This window comes from Dermochelys coriacea, chromosome 3 (genome assembly GCF_009764565.3).
Source record: "Dermochelys coriacea isolate rDerCor1 chromosome 3, rDerCor1.pri.v4, whole genome shotgun sequence".
Classification (NCBI taxonomy): Eukaryota; Metazoa; Chordata; order Testudines; family Dermochelyidae; genus Dermochelys; species Dermochelys coriacea.
Window position 1 is genome coordinate 110,518,771 of NC_050070.1, and position 15,299 is coordinate 110,534,069.

At 42.1% G+C, this 15,299-nt stretch overlaps 1 protein-coding gene across 4 annotated transcripts in view; it reads right to left on the reverse strand.

Annotated features, from left to right (window-relative positions):
* Window positions 1-15,299, reverse strand: part of PLAGL1 (PLAG1 like zinc finger 1) — an 81,022-nt gene that overhangs the window by 43,551 nt on the left and 22,172 nt on the right. The gene's annotated exons all lie outside the window — the stretch shown is intronic.

Consider the following 15,299-nt stretch of genomic DNA (forward strand, 5'->3'; position numbering starts at 1 on the left):
CTAGTGAATGATACTTACATGAAACAACACCTACAGAACACTGGCATTTTCCAGCTTTGACCCAGCCAAATGTGCACTTAGGAGGACACAGGCATATGTGCACAGCATCCAAAGTTTTAAAACAAATATTTAATAAAGCTGGCAGTTTTACTTATGGATGGTCCATGATTTTGGTGTCAACACTCTGAGTTCAAGCCTGCATGCTGAAAAGTGAGGTGCAGAGACAAAAAACATCAGTGTTAGCCACCCAGGATTTGCTTAGCACCTGACTTTTTAAGGGGCTGGTGGAAGTTTGTTGAGGTATATGTTGTCTTCCCCTCCAAAAAAATTCTGAACTGGAACCACCTGGTGGAGGGAGTCTGGGGCAAGGAGAGGTGGGGCACAGATGGGGAGAAGGGAGTGCCAGGGGGGATCCTCTGGAGTAGGGGGAGACAGCAGGACTGGGGTGGGAAGGGCTGTTGAAGAGGGGGAAGGGAATGTCTGGAGCAGCAGCAGGACAGGGGATGGGAGTGAGGACAACCCTGCCTAGTTTTCAGCAGAGAAGTTTGGGAGGACTCAGAGAAGTGTTGCTTCTTACAAAAGGCTAATCCAATCCCATATTGTTTTTTACAGTGTGATGTTATCACATATATGAACAGGTTTCAGAGTAGCAGCCGTGTTAGTCTGTATTCGCAAAAAGAAAAGGAGTACTTGTGGCACCTTAGAGACTAACAAATTTATTAGAGCATAAGCTTTCGTGAGCTACAGCTCACTTCATCGGATGCATTTGGTGGAAAAAACAGAGGAGAGATTTATATACACACACACAGAGAACATGAAACAATGGGTTTATCATACACACTGTAAGGAGAGTGATCACTTAAGATAAGCCATCACCAACAGCAGGGGGGGGAAGGAGGAAAACCTTTCATGGTGACAAGCAGGTAGGCTAATTCCAGCAGTTAACAAGAATATCAGAGGAACAGTGGGGGGTGGGGTGGGAGGGAGAAATACCATGGGGAAATAGTTTTACTTTGTGTAATGACTCATCCATTCCCAGTCTCTATTCAAGCCTAAGTTAATTGTATCCAGTTTGCAAATTAATTCCAATTCAGCAGTCTCTCGTTGGAGTCTGTTTTTGAAGCTTTTTTGTTGAAGTATAGCCACTCTTAGGTCTGTGATCGAGTGACCAGAGAGATTGAAGTGTTCTCCAACTGGTTTTTGAATGTTATAATTCTTGACGTCTGATTTGTGTCCATTCATTCTTTTACGTAGAGACTGTCCAGTTTGGCCAATGTACATGGCAGAGGGGCATTGCTGGCACATGATGGCATATATCACATTGGTAGATGCGCAGGTGAACGAGCCTCTGATAGTGTGGCTGATGTGATTAGGCCCTATGATGGTATCCCCTGAATAGATATGTGGACAGAGTTGGCAACGGGCTTTGTTGCAAGGATAGGTTCCTGGGTTAGTGGTTCTGTTGTGTGGTGTGTGGTTGCTGGTGAGTATTTGCTTCAGATTGGGGGGCTGTCTGTAAGCAAGGACTGGTCTGTCTCCCAAGATCTGAGAGAGCGATGGCTCGTCCTTCAGGATAGGTTGTAGATCCTTGATGATGCGTTGGAGGGGTTTTAGTTGGGGGCTGAAGGTGATGGCTAGTGGCGTTCTGTTGTTTTCTTTGTTGGGCCTGTCCTGTAGTAGGTGACTTCTGGGTACTCTTCTGGCTCTGTCAATCTGTTTCTTCACTTCAGCAGGTGGGTACTGTAGTTGTAGGAATGCATGATAGAGATCTTGTAGGTGTTTGTCTCTGTCTGAGGGGTTGGAGCAAATGCGGTTATATCGTAGCGCTTGGCTGTAGACAATGGATCGAGTGGTATGATCTGGATGAAAGCTAGAGGCATGTAGGTAGGAATAGCGGTCAGTAGGTTTCCGATATAGGGTGGTGTTTATGTGACCATCGCTTATTAGCACCGTAGTGTCCAGGAAGTGGATCTCTTGTGTGGACTGGTCCAGGCTGAGGTTGATGGTGGGATGGAAATTGTTGAAATCATGGTGGAATTCCTCAAGAGCTTCTTTTCCATGGGTCCAGATGATGAAGATGTCATCAATGTAGCACAAGTAGAGTAGGGGCATTAGGGAACGAGAGCTGAGGAAGCGTTGTTCTAAGTCAGCCATAAAAATGTTGGCATACTGTGGGGCCATGCGGGTACCCATCGCAGTGCCGCTGATTTGAAGGTATACATTGTCACCAAATGTGAAATAGTTATGGGTCAGGACAAAGTCACAAAGTTCTGCCACCAGGTTAGCCGTGACAGTATCGGGGATACTGTTCCTGACGGCTTGTAGTCCATCTTTGTGTGGAATGTTGGTGTAGAGGGCTTCTACATCCATAGTGGCTAGGATGGTGTTTTTAGGAAGATCACCAATGGACTGTAGTTTCCTCAGGAAATCGGTGGTGTCTCGAAGATAGCTGGGAGTGCTGGTAACGAAGGGCCTGAGGAGGGAGTCTACATAGCCAGACAATCCTGCTGTCAGGGTGCCAATGCCTGAGATGATGGGGCGTCCAGGATTTCCAGGTTTATGGATCTTGGGTAGCAGATAGAATACCCCAGGTCCTGGCTCCAGGGGTGTGTCTGTGCGGATTTGTTCTTGTGCTTTTTCAGGGAGTTTCTTGAGCAAATGCTGTAGTTTCTTTTGGTAACTCTCAGTGGGATCAGAGGGTAATGGCTTGTAGAAAGTGGTGTTGGAGAGCTGCCTAGTAGCCTCTTGTTCATACTCTGACCTATTCATGATGACGACAGCACCTCCTTTGTCAGCCTTTTGATTATGATGTCAGAGTTGTTTCTGAGGCTGTGGATGGCACTGTGTTCTGCATGGCTGAGGTTATGGGGTAAGCGATGCTGCTTTTCCACAATTTCAGCTCGTGCACGTCGGCGGAAGCAGTCTATGTAGAAATCCAGGCTGCTGTTTCGACCTTCAGGAGGAGTCCACCTAGAATCCTTCTTTTTGTAGTGTTGGCAGGAAGGTCTCTGTGGGTTAATATGTTGGTCAGAGGTGTGTTGGAAATATTCCTTGAGTCTGAGACGTCGAAAATAGGATTCTAGGTCACCACAGAACTGTATCATGTTCGTGGGGGTGGAGGGGCAAAAGGAGAGGCCCCGAGATAGGACAGATTCTTCCGCTGGGCTAAGAGTATAGTTGGATAGATTAACAATATTGCTGGGTGGGTTACGGGAACCATTGTTGTGGCCCCTTGTGGCATATAGTAGTTTAGATAGCTTAGTGTCCTTTTTCTTTTGTAGAGAATCAAAGTGTGTTTTGTAAATGGCTTGTCTAGTTTTTGTAAAGTCCAGCCACGAGGAAGTTTGTGTGGAAGGTTGGTTCTTTATGAGAGTATCCAGTTTTGAGAGCTCATTCTTAATCTTTCCCTGTTTGCTGTAGAGGATGTTGATCAGGTGGTTCCGCAGTTTCCTTGAGAGTGTGTGGCACAAGCTGTCAGCATAGTCTGTGTGGTATGTAGATTGTAATGGATTTTTTACCTTCAGTCCTTTCGGTATGATGTCCATCTGTTTGCATTTGGAGAGGAAGATGACGTCTGTCTGTATCTGTGCGAGTTTTTTCATGAAGTTGACAGATTTCCACTCTATACGGCTAAATTCAGTGCCTTGCATAATCACAGGTTTCAGAGTAGCAGCCGTGTTAGTCTGTATTCGCAAAAAGAAAAGGAGTACTTGTGGCACCTTAGAGACTAACAAATTTATTAGAGCATAAGCTTTCGTGAGCTACAGCTCACTTCATCGGATGCATTTGGTGGAAAAAACAGAGGAGAGATTTATATACACACACACACAGAGAACATGAAACAATGGGTTTATCATACACACTGTAAGGAGAGTGATCACTTAAGATAAGCCATCACCAACAGCAGGGGGGGGAAGGAGGAAAACCTTTCATGGTGACAAGCAGGTAGGCTAATTCCAGCAGTTAACAAGAATATCAGAGGAACAGTGGGGGGTGGGGTGGGAGGGAGAAATACCATGGGGAAATAGTTTTACTTTGTGTAATGACTCATCCATTCCCAGTCTCTATTCAAGCTAAAGAACCAACCTTCCACACAAACTTCCTCGTGGCTGGACTTTACAAAAACTAGACAAGCCATTTACAAAACACACTTTGATTCTCTACAAAAGAAAAAGGACACTAAGCTATCTAAACTACTATATGCCACAAGGGGCCACAACAATGGTTCCCGTAACCCACCCAGCAATATTGTTAATCTATCCAACTATACTCTTAGCCCAGCGGAAGAATCTGTCCTATCTCGGGGCCTCTCCTTTTGCCCCTCCACCCCCACGAACATGATACAGTTCTGTGGTGACCTAGAATCCTATTTTCGACGTCTCAGACTCAAGGAATATTTCCAACACACCTCTGACCAACATATTAACCCACAGAGACCTTCCTGCCAACACTACAAAAAGAAGGATTCTAGGTGGACTCCTCCTGAAGGTCGAAACAGCAGCCTGGATTTCTACATAGACTGCTTCCGCCGACGTGCACGAGCTGAAATTGTGGAAAAGCAGCATCGCTTACCCCATAACCTCAGCCATGCAGAACACAGTGCCATCCACAGCCTCAGAAACAACTCTGACATCATAATCAAAAAGGCTGACAAAGGAGGTGCTGTCGTCATCATGAATAGGTCAGAGTATGAACAAGAGGCTACTAGGCAGCTCTCCAACACCACTTTCTACAAGCCATTACCCTCTGATCCCACTGAGAGTTACCAAAAGAAACTACAGCATTTGCTCAAGAAACTCCCTGAAAAAGCACAAGAACAAATCCGCACAGACACACCCCTGGAGCCAGGACCTGGGGTATTCTATCTGCTACCCAAGATCCATAAACCTGGAAATCCTGGACGCCCCATCATCTCAGGCATTGGCACCCTGACAGCAGGATTGTCTGGCTATGTAGACTCCCTCCTCAGGCCCTTCGTTACCAGCACTCCCAGCTATCTTCGAGACACCACCGATTTCCTGAGGAAACTACAGTCCATTGGTGATCTTCCTAAAAACACCATCCTAGCCACTATGGATGTAGAAGCCCTCTACACCAACATTCCACACAAAGATGGACTACAAGCCGTCAGGAACAGTATCCCCGATACTGTCACGGCTAACCTGGTGGCAGAACTTTGTGACTTTGTCCTGACCCATAACTATTTCACATTTGGTGACAATGTATACCTTCAAATCAGCGGCACTGCGATGGGTACCCGCATGGCCCCACAGTATGCCAACATTTTTATGGCTGACTTAGAACAACGCTTCCTCAGCTCTCGTTCCCTAATGCCCCTACTCTACTTGTGCTACATTGATGACATCTTCATCATCTGGACCCATGGAAAAGAAGCTCTTGAGGAATTCCACCATGATTTCAACAATTTCCATCCCACCATCAACCTCAGCCTGGACCAGTCCACACAAGAGATCCACTTCCTGGACACTACGGTGCTAATAAGCGATGGTCACATAAACACCACCCTATATCGGAAACCTACTGACCGCTATTCCTACCTACATGCCTCTAGCTTTCATCCAGATCATACCACTCGATCCATTGTCTACAGCCAAGCGCTACGATATAACCGCATTTGCTCCAACCCCTCAGACAGAGACAAACACCTACAAGATCTCTATCATGCATTCCTACAACTACAGTACCCACCTGCTGAAGTGAAGAAACAGATTGACAGAGCCAGAAGAGTACCCAGAAGTCACCTACTACAGGACAGGCCCAACAAAGAAAACAACAGAACGCCACTAGCCATCACCTTCAGCCCCCAACTAAAACCCCTCCAACGCATCATCAAGGATCTACAACCTATCCTGAAGGACGAGCCATCGCTCTCTCAGATCTTGGGAGACAGACCAGTCCTTGCTTACAGACAGCCCCCCAATCTGAAGCAAATACTCACCAGCAACCACACACCACACAACAGAACCACTAACCCAGGAACCTATCCTTGCAACAAAGCCCGTTGCCAACTCTGTCCACATATCTATTCAGGGGATACCATCATAGGGCCTAATCACATCAGCCACACTATCAGAGGCTCGTTCACCTGCGCCTCTACCAATGTGATATATGCCATCATGTGCCAGCAATGCCCCTCTGCCATGTACATTGGCCAAACTGGACAGTCTCTACGTAAAAGAATGAATGGACACAAATCAGACGTCAAGAATTATAACATTCAAAAACCAGTTGGAGAACACTTCAATCTCTCTGGTCACTCGATCACAGACCTAAGAGTGGCTATACTTCAACAAAAAAGCTTCAAAAACAGACTCCAACGAGAGACTGCTGAATTGGAATTAATTTGCAAACTGGATACAATTAACTTAGGCTTGAATAGAGACTGGGAGTGGATGGGTCATTACACAAAGTAAAACTATTTCCCCATGGTATTTCTCCCTCCCACCCCACCCCCCACTGTTCCTCTGATATTCTTGTTAACTGCTGGAATTAGCCTACCTGCTTGTCACCATGAAAGGTTTTCCTCCTTCCCCCCCCTGCTGTTGGTGATGGCTTATCTTAAGTGATCACTCTCCTTACAGTGTGTATGATAAACCCATTGTTTCATGTTCTCTGTGTGTGTGTATATAAATCTCTCCTCTGTTTTTTCCACCAAATGCATCCGATGAAGTGAGCTGTAGCTCACGAAAGCTTATGCTCTAATAAATTTGTTAGTCTCTAAGGTGCCACAAGTACTCCTTTTCTTTTCACATATATGAATAATCTGTATAGGTTATTTAATATGTATATCTGTAACTCCTCAACCCTAAAAAGTAATACAAGTTCTATGTGTGGGTATGAATCATGTGCATTAATTAGTTCACCAACACACCCCTCTTTTATCAAAGGAAATAAACCAGGAGGAGGTAGAGTCAAAGCAGTAAAGGAAACGATGACAGTTTCCCTATCTTCAGGGTGAGATGAGGTTAAGTGGAGTCTCCATCTGAGCAGCCAGGGAGAGGCATGCATTTTTATGTAGATTAAAAGCTGATTTTTTTAAACCTGAAATTCTCTTGCGCACACACACTGGCAGAGATGAAGTGGGGAGTTTAAAAGTCAAGAAGAGACAGACTAAAAAGCATTCAATATTTTTTTTTAAACTCATGGTTTTGGGGGGGTCTGATGCATGACTTTTGATTTCTTTAAGGTTGGCAATACTGGGAATGGGGCCAGATCCTCTACTTCAGTGCTAAGATGCATGAGAGTCAGAATCCAGGGGTAGCCAGAACTCTACGCTTCAGAGATCCTGAGATCATGGAATGGCCCTTCAGAATAGCTAGAATAGCCTGTTGTAACATATTGGGGCTGAATTAGCTCCTGGCCACCCCGGAACTGGGGGAGTTTGATTAGGATTCTCCACCTCCCCTCAGGTCCCAATGAGCAAGGACCTGGCCCAGGGTTCTTTTAGGGGTACAGCGATTTAAGTACACTCTTGAACGTGCTGAATGTAGCTGTAATTGTTGTTTTCCATTTCTCTCTCAGCATAAGGCACAGATATACAGGTTCAAAAGTTTTGGCGAAGATTTGCAAAAATAAGTTCTTCAGCGAGTGCCTTAATTTTTGGGTGCTTAATTCCATACCTCCAAACATTTAAAGTGGCTAAAGCGGGGCACAGCACCACTCCAATATGGACCAGTCACCCCTTCCTTCTACAGAGGGCAGCCAGGCCAAACATGCGTGGTGCTGCAACCCCACGTGCCAGGTTGCAACACTACTGGGTTTGGAAGCCCTCTCAAATGAGGCTCCTAGAGCAAACCTGTCCCTCTTTCTCCCCCCTTTCCCCCCAGCCCTGAATGTGGGAAATGTTCTGCTTTAACTGGCACAGGGGAGTCAAAGTGGGCCATTTTCTGCAAACCCCAAGACCGCTGGGAGGTCTGCAATCTTATTAGGTCCACTCTGTAAATGCTGGGCATATGCTGTCTTAAGATGCCTCAGAATTACACCAATAAATTTCCTAGACACAGAACAAATAAATATGAATATGAGCATTTAATGACGACACTGGGAAGAAGTTGGCACAATAACAGTAAGAAGCAGGGACTTAGGTATTCTACATCTCTAAAATGTGCTATGGAATCCTCCCCTTGCTACAAAATTATGTTGTAGAATCAAAACTTCCATGATGACATGAGGAGAAGACTGTATTTATTTTCTGATTAGAAAACTTCAGCCTTCAGAGTAGAAAGTCTGTTACCAGCTGTTACCAGCTCTAAATTCACTCCAAAAAAAAAAAAAAAAGATGTTTTAAATGAGCTAATGAGTTCCAAAGTGTATGTTTGGATAGGATACTCAAACATGGACAATCTTGATCAGACAGAGCATCTTTTCACGAAGTTCTTCTTATAAGTGAAGGTCACTATTTGGCCCAACGGTTTAGCTTTGGCCTTTATTACATCTTGAGTGATGTCAAAGAGGCCATAACTAATAGATAAAACAATAAACATTCCCTCCCAACAGATATTTTCAGTCAGACTAAGAAATGTCTAATTTATATAACAAGGAGGGTCTTTTTACTATGTGTTTTAGTTTTAACTCAGACTTGGCATCTGTCAACTCTATCCTGGATAAGTCTCTGTTTATTCCTATTGCATGCCTTGTTTCACGGATCAGCTCCCTAAGATACCAGTCCTGCGAACATTTACATGTGTATTTAACTTTCTTCACATGAACTTTAAACATCTGCTGTACATCCAAACGGACACATAGGCAGAGTTTTTTATTTTAGTTTTGAAGTGGAGAGGTTGTGTTATACATTAAATAAAACTGAGAAGTCCAGTTCATAAATAGATAAAACAGCCATCCTACCTTTCCAACCAAAGTGCTGTGTTTCCATTTACTTGTCTTATTGTACTTCTAGACCAGTGGTTCTTAACCTTTACTGCAGCCTGCAACCCTTTGGTTCTCAAAACATGTTCTCGCACCCCTTATCAAAAATCATTAAAGTAGGTCAGTTCTTTAAACCTAGAAATATATTTGTTTGTATATTACAGTAATCGTTAAAAAATGTATAATGTTAATAAATACATAGGTTTGATGAAACAAAGTAGTTGTACTTACGTGCCTGTGCTTAATTGGTGTTTTTGATGATTTCCCTTCTAAAAATATCTGGCATGTCTCGGACCTCCGGAAAGGGCATCTTGCACCCCCAGGGGATGTGTGCACCCCAGGTTAAGAACCACTGTTCTAGACAATCATCATTACAGGTCCAGAATAAACTTCTAAGGAATTACATTTCTGACAGCTTCCCAGATCTTAGCAGGTTCATAAAACAATACTCTAATGCCTTGCCAGCTAGGTTGCTAAAAAACTGGAACGAGTTTTTCTAATAAATAGCATGATTGGTAGGGAGACCAAAACAAAATTAGCAGTGACTGAATTCTTCAGGGCTTGGATTTGGTTATAATGTGCAATGACTCCATATAAGAATTATCCTTTTTGGGTAGAAGGGGATTTTTAAGTAGATGTTTGAGAGTCACATACACATACATCTTTGGTTTTAACAAAGACTTTGTTTTCTCCTTCCCGTAGTTATTCTGTAATCTGAGTTTAGAGTACCATTTCACTATAAAGCCCTGTTAATTCTCTCGTTAGGAAACATCTGCAAATGAAATAAAACTAAAAGTGAAGAATACAGTATCTGATTAGTGAAAAGATATAGCTTTCTAGTCACTTTGGCCCAGATCCTCAAACGTGTTTTGTCACCTAAATTCCAATGGGAATTAGAGACTTAAATACCTTTGAGGATGTATGCCTTTGTTCCCAATGTCCCATTCCTGCCTAACTGATTGCTATACTTGCTTCCACTGTCTATGAAGTGCAAATAGAGCTAGAGAAAGCGGTGAATTGGGTGCAATTTTTTTAATAAAAGTTGGGTCAACAAACATAGCAACCACTCTGCTTGAGGTGCAGATTTTTACTTCTCTGCCTAAATCATGTACATAGTTTTTTGGGCGTTTTTTGTATGTGTGTGTGGGGGGGGGGGGGGCTGTCCTGAAAATGTTGGGGATTTAAAAGCAAAACCTGCAAACTTACATATATATACTCTGTACTTAAATACCACCATTTCATTCAGAAGATCTCAAAGCATTTTACAAGCATTAGTAAATTAAATCTCAACACCTCTGAGAGATAAGTAGGTAAGAGTCATCTGTTCTACAGAAGAAGATGCTAAGGCAAAAAACAATAAAGTTACTTGCTCAAGGTCCTACAACAAACCAGTGTCAGAGATGGGAATATAGGCCCAGATTGAACAAGTTCCTTAAGCATATGCATAACTTTAAATATGTGAGCCGTCTATAGACCATCAAAGTCTATAGGATTATTCATGTGCACTAAAGTTACACACCTATTTAAGTACACTGCTGAATCAGGACCATAATGCAAGAATTCTGACTTCAACTTCCCGCTGTAACTAGTAGGCTTCATGATCTCAAGTTTGCACTTGGATTTAAGTTGGTATATAAAGAAACTAGGTTATACAGCTTTTTGCCTTCAGTCAGTCCATTTGTCATATCTGAAAGGTGTAGTTTCATGAGCCAAAAGCCTTTTTCTTTGGTCACCACTGAAACTAATACAAATACTGTCAGGTTTTGCTTTTTACTGTTTTTATTAGTAAATTTACATTTCAATTACTTGGGGGATTCCTTTCCTCTGACAACAACTCTGAACATGTAAACAGAAAAACATTGGTCCTTGGTTATCTTCTTCCCTATATTTTTACAGAAAACGATTGGCATCCTAAAGTCATCAAAAATTATCAGTGATGGCAAACCCTCCTCCTGCCTTTGGTGTGTATAAATGGAAAAGCAAAGGTAGAGAGGTTTCTTTACAAACAATACTTAGGTTCTGAGGATTCTAGATTTCCTGCGAAACAGACCTATTAATCAGCTGTCCTACCTGTGAATATTAAGGTTGTGATATACACTGGTCACTGAAAGATCCTATGCAGTTCAATTTAAAGAACTGCATATAAATACTACAGCCTACAGAAATGAATGAAGGGTAGGGTAAATGTCAGTCAAAGGAAAATCTTTCATTCTATTTCTAGTTACTACCTTTTTTACTTTCATTAAAAGTCCTAATTAATTCTGGTTTTGTTTTGTTTTTAAAAAAAGCTAAGAAACTAGCTAGTGTCATTTATATGTTTCATGGGAAAGAATACAGTGAGATCAAACTTTTTGCATTTAAGAATAATACAGTATAAATACTTCACAAGCCTATTATGTGTAGTAAAACTGAAACAACTCTTACCAGATCGCAAATTCTATTTTTAGACAGAATTAGTCTAGGGCAAGATAGCAGGAAACATATCATCCTCCTTCAGCACTATTTTCCCAATACCCCCATATTAAACTAAAGTCTAACTTTGCTCTGCTTTGTTTTCACAAGAGGACCCATTCAGTACCATGTGCCCTTTTCAGCTGTCAATAAAAAGAAGCAGTGAATTCCCCAGGGCTTCACAAAGCTAGTTAGGCATAGCCATTCAGTTTTTTAGGAAAACAGGGCATTCATTTCAGAGACTTCCCCAGGAGCAAATACAACAAAGAGATAAAAGACCCAACTCCTCTCCTTCATTGTTTTTACTAGGCCTGGCTGAGAACAGTCACAGGTTTCCTCAAGACAAGGAAGGGCCCTGCAGACCACCTCAGGGTTCATTCAAATTCATCTGCTTCCTACATTCCAGTGACAGTGCAGAATGCTAATCGTGACAAACTCACACATTCAGACAACATAATATACTGCCCACTAGTTCATCCAAGGTAAGAAAGAAAAACAAGCTCCAAGGGAAGTTACATACTTCCCTGGTCAGTCAAGCTTCAATAACTGTCTGACATTTCATAAATAAACTTTAACTCTTTTCTTAATTTTCCAGGTTAAGGCTTCTAGTTAAAGTTGTTTGCGATCTCATTAATTTATCATGTTAAAATTTCATTATGACCTTGGTTTTCAGTTTACTTCCCAAAGTTTGTTGACACTGCTACTGATGTTCGAGCTGTTGGCAAGTTCCCCTGTATTATGTGTCTGTGAAATTTTCTGTAGAATCCATCCATTGCAGCAGAATTGTGTTCTAAGATTTTCTAAGAACTTAAGATTTCTTCTTTATTAGTATGTTTCTAGTCCTCATGTTTAGGAAGATAACCTTGAAAATGTGACTGGACTCTGCACACAGCATGAAACAGCTCTGAGAGATATGAACCGTGTCATTCATGCCAATGTAGTGTTAACTCTGGAACCTAAAGGAAACATCTTAATACATCAATTGAACTATCTTTACTGCTAATCATTTTAGCAGAATCATCCAGCTAATTCACTTAACCTAAAATGCCTCCATCGAAGCCTCAAACCCCAAATTGTCCCCTGACCAGCGGCCAAAACCTCCTGTTTTCCCAATGATAAATGCCAGTGCTGCCAGTGTTATGTCGTCAATACAAACATCAGTATCATATCTAAATCTGAAAACGCAAAATACATATAATTTAATATCAAAATACATGAGGTTACTGCACTGTTTGTCTTATTCATTTTTATACCTAATATTTCAATAAATCTCTGTTTTTTATTTAAGCTACTGCAGAACTTTCAGTTTACTGCACAAGAGTGTTGCAGAACTCGGGGGACGGTTCAGCAGAATTTGGATCCAACTTGATGCACATTGGTGTAATGAATGAAGTTACCCATACCCGTTAGCATCACCTTCTGTTTTGTATACTTTTTGTTTAGAAAGATTATATCAATGCACTGTCACTGGGTCCTTCAACTACTCTCTTTCTTATAACATTCTCTACATGTGGCAAAACCTGGACTCATCCTGATCTTTGTTTGCTGCCAGAGAGCTGCAAAGACAAGCATCCTACCCTGAAAATGCAGTATTCCCAGTGGAAATTGCCCTGGATCTTGATAGTCTCTCTGCTGCCCCTAGGATATCAAACAACAGCAATGAAATTGACCCGTCTTGTTAATTTCACTGTGCTGCAGTATGTGAAAAACAGGAGCACAAGAAGAGCACTGTCAGTCTGCAGGCTTAGGAAGATAGCATTGCATTGTTTTATATTCAGTTCTCTCTAAGACAGTTATCTTTGCAACCATTTTAATTAAAACTTAGATTCTGTGAATGCTGATGGCTCTCACTCAGGGAAGCTTCCTACTCATCATAGGAGAGTGGATTTTTTCAAGTTCTGCATATACATCTGTCTAGATTCTTATGCTGTGCCCATCACTGTGTCATCTGAGTGTCTCACAAACTGATTAAAGTGAATACAAGCAGAATGTGTCTCTCTTTGCACCCCATTGTTTTAGGGGATGTGCGTATGTGCACGTGCACATGTACTTGTTGAGTTACATAAGAGAGGCTTGGTGTGAGGCTCATGGTCTTCCTGATCTCTTTTGGAGATAACTCCATAGAGGTGAACCAGTGGCAGAGAAAGCTGTCTCCTACACATGCAAGTTTCACTGCTGAAATTGACAGTTCCATTGCCCCAATGGACTGGAGCTCTATGATCATGTACAGTAGCCACACCCTCAGACAGTTGGGGCCAGTACCATAATGGACTTAGAAAAAGAGGAAAGGAAGCTTGTATTTGACCTGATGCTCACTAAGGGCTTGTCTACATTGGCACTTTACAGCGCTGCAACTTTCTCGCTCAGGGGTGGGAAAAAACACCCACCAACTCCCAGCGCTGGTGCCAGGACTACACAGCCACATTAAAGCACTGCCGACATGGCTAGTGAAGATGGGCCCTAAGAAGCTAGGCAAGGATGGCCTTGGGGAGTGGGGGCTAGAACTCCAAAGATCCAAGTTCTAGTCCCTGCTCTGTCACAAAAGTCCTGTAGGATCTTGGGCAAGCCACTTAGTGTCTGTGCCTCAATTTCCTATCTACAAACTGGGGATAATAGTACTTCCCTACCTCACAGAGCTGTTGGGAGGATAACTACCTTAATGACAGAGAGACGTTTAGATATTACGATGATGAGGGTCATTTCAATACACAGAAAAGAGTAGAGAACTGAAGTTGTGCTGCTGAGAAAGAATCTGTTGTGTTCTGAACCATCTGAAACTATCTAAGTTAGCAGTTTAAAGTCCTAGGTACAATATATTACAGGAATGAGGCCTGGAGATCATGAATGTATGGATCACCAGGGCCAACTCCAATCCAGGAGGTTTCTTGTGTAAACCTTCCAATTTTGTTCATTAGAAGACTAGGGTTCCTAGGCGCTATGGTGATACAAATAATAATAATGTAATTATAATACATTTATCACAGTTGAATTAGGGGTAAACAGATTAGTCATGCTTTTATTACTCATTACACTCAGATGTGACTGGGAACTGTGTGTCAAGAATTGAGCAATACATGCTGGCAAGCTCCCTGCTACCTGGCAGATCTGGTTTAGAACTAATGCTCCAAACATGGACCACTATTTGTGCCAGTCTATCATGACTCACAAAAAAGTCTCTGCTTCCAGGAAAACAATCTCTGGAGCAGAAGCAAAAGCAGCAGCATTATGATGTCAATTACAAATCAGCAAAATAAGATGCTAGGAGTCCAAAACCGGGAGTTTTCCTTGTTACACATGAAATCACCAAGTATATACATATATTATAAATTTTTATATCTGAAGTTTTCCTATACATGCTAAAAAGCACTAAATCATCCACCAATGGCTCCAATTAGTTACTGCATGCATAAAATGTACTCTCTCAAATAACTGTGTTAAAGCAGGTATATCACCTCCAAGATTAGTTGCTATCTGCCAACTGTTAGCCTATATAAGTCTATTATCTGGTTTCAATTAACAAGAAAAATCTAACTTTTCCTTTATTCTTTTTATGAAAAAATAACTCACATCTGATACAATACATTTCTAATGTTTCCCTCCCGTAGAGGTCACATCCCCTCTTTTCCATGGTTCACTTCTTTAATGACCATGTTTCACCTAAATATGGAAAGGCAGATAACTAAGCATGCATAGACAGACAGACACACAGTATTTTATTGTTTGAATGAGATTAATGGATAGAATATAAAAAATAAGTAGAAATTAATTGACAAGAGTTTATCATAGGCACCACAGATGAAGTGGGTTTGCAGGAGAATGTAAAGGACAGAAGAGTGATTTTGCATACCACCTCAGAAAGGGCTTTGTGGAAGAAAAAGCAGATGTTTACTGGAGATGTAGACAGCCAACCACTGGAAGAGTGAGACAGCAGGGTGCATCACAATAAAAGTAGCCTAATACTT